The sequence below is a fragment of the Nicotiana tabacum genome, chromosome 22 (genome assembly GCF_000715075.1).
Source record: "Nicotiana tabacum cultivar K326 chromosome 22, ASM71507v2, whole genome shotgun sequence".
Classification (NCBI taxonomy): Eukaryota; Viridiplantae; Streptophyta; class Magnoliopsida; order Solanales; family Solanaceae; genus Nicotiana; species Nicotiana tabacum.
Genome location: NC_134101.1, coordinates 223,933,922 through 223,940,425, shown reverse-complemented (window position 1 = coordinate 223,940,425; position 6,504 = coordinate 223,933,922). Strand labels below are relative to the sequence as shown.

The 6,504-nt window shown below is 34.2% G+C and overlaps 1 pseudogene; it reads right to left on the bottom strand.

The window, feature by feature from the left end:
- Positions 1 to 2,108, bottom strand: LOC107768016 (premnaspirodiene oxygenase-like; annotated as a pseudogene).
- Between the last annotated feature and the right edge of the window lie 4,396 nt (positions 2,109 to 6,504).

The window sequence follows — 6,504 nt, the reverse complement described above, 5'->3', positions numbered from 1 at the left end:
TAAAAACAACAGAAAATCTTATTAGACAGCTTGTGTCGAAAACTATAATGACATATTTCTATATGCAAGACGACGCAAATACTAGAACCAAAGCAGCAAAGGAAGAAAGTACAGTGGTTGACAACGAAATTCAATTGCAAGATTCTTCTTTTAAGAAAAGGTTTGACGCCATGAGATCACTCTTGACAATGTTGATAAGGAGTAGCGATTAAGTGTAGGTCATTCTTTCTAGCACAAGCTGCTCCAGCCGCCTCAGTCAAGTCTAGTTCACTTGGATGGATTTCAGTTGGGAGTTTCCAGTCAAAATGATACAACAATTGAGCTAGTAGAAAATAAACATTTGCTAAACCAAATGATATTCCAGGGCAAATTCTCCTTCCGCTACCGAACGGAAGATATTCAAAATTATTACCAGTATAATCCATAGAGTTATTTTCAAATCTCTCAGGTTTAAAGCTTTCTACATCATCCCAATATTTTGGATCTCTTCCCATTGCCCAAACATTAACCACCACTTTTGTTTTCAATGGAATAGTGTAGCCATTTTAGTCTGTTTCTTCTCTACATTCTCTTGGAAGCAAAAGAGGTAGCGGAGGGTGGAGTCTGAAAGTTTCTTTAATGACCATCTTTAGGTATTTGAACTCCTCGACATCAATTTCACCAAAAGTTTCTTTCCCTGTCAAGATTTTTCTTACCTCTGCTTGAGTTTTGGAAAATACACTTGGATTCTTCATCATTTCGACCATGGCCCAATTAATTGTTGTTGCTGAAGTTTCTGTTCCCGCAGCAAACATGTCCTTCATTTTCAAGCAAGTTACCATATTCATTTCTCTTACAAACTTCTTGACAAATTTCCACTGAAATATTCAAATAACATATCTGTACTACGTTTGTGCTACTACCTTTATTCTACACCGAAAGGAACTTTTAAATTTTCTATGCCAAAACCCAAAATAATTTTTATCATGTTATTTTGCTACTTGTTTCGTTATCCTAGTGCCAAGTTGTGGTGATTGAAATAACATTTGTTGTAATTTTCAAATGTGTAAATTTTATGATGAAAGTAAGATAGTTGTCCTATTTGAAAGCTAACTAAAGTGACTCTTTAAGTACAAAAATTAATTATGCAATTTGAGAACGTTAGTGTTGAAGATAAATCATAATACTTCATCAATTTCACTTGTGGGAATAAATATGTCATGAAATACCTGTGGCTATGATAGCATGTTATTAAAGGTAAAATAAGAAGTTTAAGGTTAAATTATTTCTTATATAGGAATACGTCATTCTTTATGTAAAAGAATAAAAATAAGTATCACATAAAGTAGAACAGAAGGAATACTAACAATGAAGGTAGAAATATGTAGTATATAGTACTTACAAAGATAATAGCTTTGATGTTGTCGTTAGTGATTGGAAATTGAAGACCTCCTTCCTTCATAAGTCTTAGCAGTACATCAATTATACCTTCACTTCCTGATTCACAATTGGTCTTTGTAACCTTCTTGTGCTCAGTGATGATATTATCAAGAATCTCATCTAGTTCATTGTGTGCATCCATCACTTTAGCCTTCATTCCAGTAAGCACATGAAGAAACTTCAATGAAGGGAATATATCAGCCACATCAAACCCTTCCATTAAGTTTGACACTTTTTTGACTAATCGTGCAAATTCATCTTGCTCCCTGTATTCTTGTCCAAAGGCTGATCTATTTTGTGAGAAACTTCGCCTAGTTGAAGGTGCATAATTGGTCCATATTTTTTGGTTAAATCTCTAAGGACATGATGTGGCAATCCACCTAGCAAATGAAGCATGCTTCCAATAATAGGTAATTTCCATGGACCTGGAGGCAATCTTTTGGTTTGGCTATTGGAATTCTTCAATTTCTTAAATAAAAAGAGGAATGACACAAAAAGGAAAAGGGAAAAGAAGTTGAAGAACTGCATTTTGGGAGGGAAAGGGGGGATTATTTGGCTTGATAGGTTCTGCAAACTGTTGTTGCAAATATATGCTCTTTTATAGGCATTTCGTTTAGGCAAGAAATAGGATTTCTCTAAAAAAAAAAATATGAGATATGCATTTTTCAGCAACTTTTTTTTGTCAATGAAAAGTACGTCACTTGTCTCATTGAACACATTACAAACATGTGGAGCCAAATATGAAATTTATTTTTGGGAAAAAGGTAAACTTTGTTCTTAGTAATTTTTGTGAGTGAAGCTCTTAGTAAGCAATGAAGCATTACAAACAACACTGTCAATAGTTACAAAGGGTTTTTTTTAGCAACTATTGACTTTTCTGCATATACAAAAATATCGCGCGGATAATTTTCTTTTCAAACGAATAAAAGGCAAAAATACGTAAATAAGCATATATAATTCCAAAGTTGAAGTGGTCCATCAGTATTTATTCAAGGTTCAAGCTCCATCGTGCCTTTGAAATTTGCTTTAATAGAAGAAAGAAATATACATTCAAATGCGGCTGCTGGAAAAATAAGGCTAATGATATGAAATTAGTACACTCAGAAAGTGAAAACATGGATATTGTGCCTTTAACTCTCTATCTATACAAGATGTGAGTTAGGCATACCTAACTTGTTTCTCCTTATCAGCCTCCAAATTAAATTTACAAGTCTTTCTATTGTTTTGCTTCAAGTGCCAAAGACTTTTCTCTATGCACTTATCTCTAGCTACATTTATTCCTAGTTTGTAAACGACTAGGTATACACAGTAAATGTTACAAAAAAAAAAAAAGGATTAGAAGAATACACAGTAAATGTGCTTATTCTCCCTTTTTACCGGTCTTTGGTTATATTTATGTTAACCAAAAGGTTATATCGTATTTGTGTAATGACCCAAAAGGTCATCTTATAGTTTAGAACTTGATTCTGGGTTCCGAGGTCTTTAAAACCTCATTTTATTCCTCTTTGATTTGCGTGCGCAGTCCGGACGAGTTTCCGGAAAGCTTTTATGTTGAGAGTTGATGAAAATAATAATTTTTGCCTTTAATTTTTGTATAGTAACGGTTTATTTTCTATATTTTTGTATAGTGGCAGTCTATTTAGTATATTTTTTGTATAGTGACAGTCTATTATATATAAATCATATAATGACCATCCTAATTGTATAATTTTGTATAGTGACAGACTATTTTGTATAGTGACAGTCTATTATATATAAATTGTATAGTGACAGTGTATTTAATATACTTTTTGTATAGTGACGGTCTATTTTGTATAGTGACTGTCTATTTAGTATATTTTTGTATAATGACAGTCTATTTTGTATATATTTTATATAGTGATAGTCTATTGTATATAAATTATACAGTGGCAGTCTATTTTGTATATTTTTATACGGTGATAGTATATTTTGTATACTGACAGTCCATTATATATAAATTGTATAGTGACAATCTATTAATTATATTTTTTGTATAGTGACATTTTATTTTGTATATATTTTTTATAGTGAAGACTATGCATGATATAAATAATAAAAATTTTAAAAAGAAAAACACTCCAAAAATAATACTAAAATTTTAATTATTTATCTCACTTACAGTATGGGCACATAATGAACTCATATAGGAAAAGACAAAAAGTAACATTTATCGCAAAAGTTTTAATTTTATATTCTACACAAGTATGTATAAAATATTAATATCTAAATAGCATAGAAGCCTAAAAAGAATAAAATAATGAATGATTCCCTTTGAATAAATTAAAAGCTATCTTAGAAGCCATCTCCCATTGTGTTTCTGTGATAGTTGGGTTTGTCAATTTCAGTGGCTAATCGCTAAAATTAGTTTTGAGCTATAAAATGTATATTGTAATTTATAGCCACCGATTGTCATTAGTTTTTTCTGAATGGTTAGAAATGATAATAGTGAATTTTGAGGATTCATTAAGTGAGATCGCTCTCTTCTTCAATGATAACCTACAAGTCCCACTCACAGTAGACGACCTCCATAGGATTTATCAACCATGGAGATATTCTATTATTATTAAACTAATGGAAAAACATATCCTACACCAATACCTAAAGAGAAAACTATATCAGTTGTGGAAGCCAACAAAAAACTTCACCCTTATGGATCTAGGGGATGATTACTTCATAGTAAAGTTCAACAAGGAGGAAAATATGTCCAGAACACTCAGTAATGGACCTTGGTTTATTAATGGTTACCACCTATTAGTACAAAAATGGGAGCCACAATTTGTAGTCAGTGAGGCAAAACAACTGAAATCAGCAGTTTGGGTTCGTCTTCCCCAACTCCCTAGTGAATTTTATGACTCTACCATTTTACAAAAAATTGGAAATACAATTGGCAGATTACTTAGGATTGATGGTTGCACTTCCTCTACTCTAAGAGGTAGATATGCTAGACTATGTATTGAAGTATCAATGGAAAAGCCGGTCAAGCCGTTTATTTATATTGGAAGCTATAAACAACATATACATTATGAGGGTGGAAACTTTTTGTGCACCAATTGTGGTAAATTAGGCCACAGCCAATCAAAATGTTCAATATTTTTATTACCTCCCAATCCCAGTGAGCAACAAGGAAGTCCAGCAGATATCTCAAAACAAGACACTCAAAGTGATTGGGTGACTGTCACCTTTAACAAAAAAAAAAGACTACTGGAGTTAAGCCAACCCCAATGCTAAGGTAATCAATCCAGGTACACGCCCAAAACTCAATGACACTGACACGGGTATGTCTTCTAATTCCCAAAAGTTTAATTTTCCTAAATTCAAACATATGGGAAACAATCTCTCCAAATGCACCTGCTACTGACTCAAAATTTAGACAATCCACGGACAAAAACTCTAATACTAATATCCTCTCCTCAAATGTTGGCCAAAAATCCAATAATGTTTTTGAGATTCTACAAAGTAAGGATGAAAAGCCCATGGTTTTCGAAAATGGTTTAGCAAGAAATCTGGCTATAATCCCTAATACCCAATGCATGCAAAGTAGAAAAGATAAACTCCTACATGTGTCCAAGACAAATGATATCTTGGAACCAACACCCCAATCATTAGATGAATCTTCCACTAAAAACAAAATAGGTAATTACTTAGCTACTTCTAAACTAAAGGAAATAACTAATCCTAAAATGGATATTACCACTACCCAATCCATTAACCCTACCTCGTCAACATTACACATGGACATGCATGCAAAGGAGGGTAGCAAAATGGCGGATTATTCAGAGGACCTAGCAACAACAAAATCCACCAAAATTTTATATATTCCCACACGCAAAGCCAATTATCTCCTATGCAGATAAAGAATTCCATAGAAATCAAGAAACCTAGGATAACTACCAATCCTATTACCAACACTAACCAAATAAATAACACACAAGAAGAGAATGCCGAGACTTCCACTCACAACCAGGAGAAGGTTTCGGCTAGTTCACATCCCAAACCAACACATAATTCCTTCGATGGCCAACCTTCCACCTATGCCACCACAATTACAAAATCAACCACTATTCTTCACACCCCTTTCAACCTCAAAATTACCAACCAACCTCTTGGCTGGAAGCATGCATTCTAGGCCATGTAATAACCTTAAACATCCAAATCAATAATCAAGAGATGGTAATAATAATCTAGAATACCCTCTACCTAGCCCGACTAATATTGGAATGAATGCATATAGTAATGAACAACTACACCAATCAAGCATGGATCAACAATATCCTACACCCTCTGGATCCACACATGAATCACACACTAATCTTGGACATGTAGGAACAATGGAATCTACTAATAAAACCCAACCAATTCATCAATCTTCCAATGAATCTACCATTCTTTCCATCAGAGGAAAGCATGACAATAAACCCGATCTTCATACCTTGGAGTCACCATGTAGTCCAGGAATCGAGCAATCTACCAAACATGGCCCCAGTAAATCTAGAATACAACATCCAAGTCAATATGCTAGGACAAGATCCCCCACAACATCCAGTAGAGGAAGAAGAAGAACCCCTTCCATAAGGTACTCAACCAAGTGTGGAATTTTCAAGCCTAAACGAGGTAAAAATACTACTCTTCCCAAAATTATGGAGCAAGAAATACATACTCAGCTGCCCCAACACCATGTACAAGTGCTCAATGCATGTTCGACCACCACAAGATCCCACAGTAGGAAAATAGGCAATAATCCTAGTCCCATCAAGAAGGAGGAGCCACAACTCAGTGGAGAGGGAGTCCACTGTCAACCAACAACAAGTATCTCAAATGAATAGAGCCACTACTATAATATTTTGAAACGTTAGAGGTGCCAATAATGATGATTCCGTAGTAATTTTAGGAAATTAATTGACACTCATAAACCCTGCATGGTAGCCCTTCTTGATACTAGGATGTTGTTGCATGCCCCCCTTCTAAATGAATTCAATTTCTCTGAGCTCATAGAGGTTCATGCGGATGGCCAATCAGGAGACATGGCCATCCTCTATAATCACAATATGGTGACAGTGGAACACT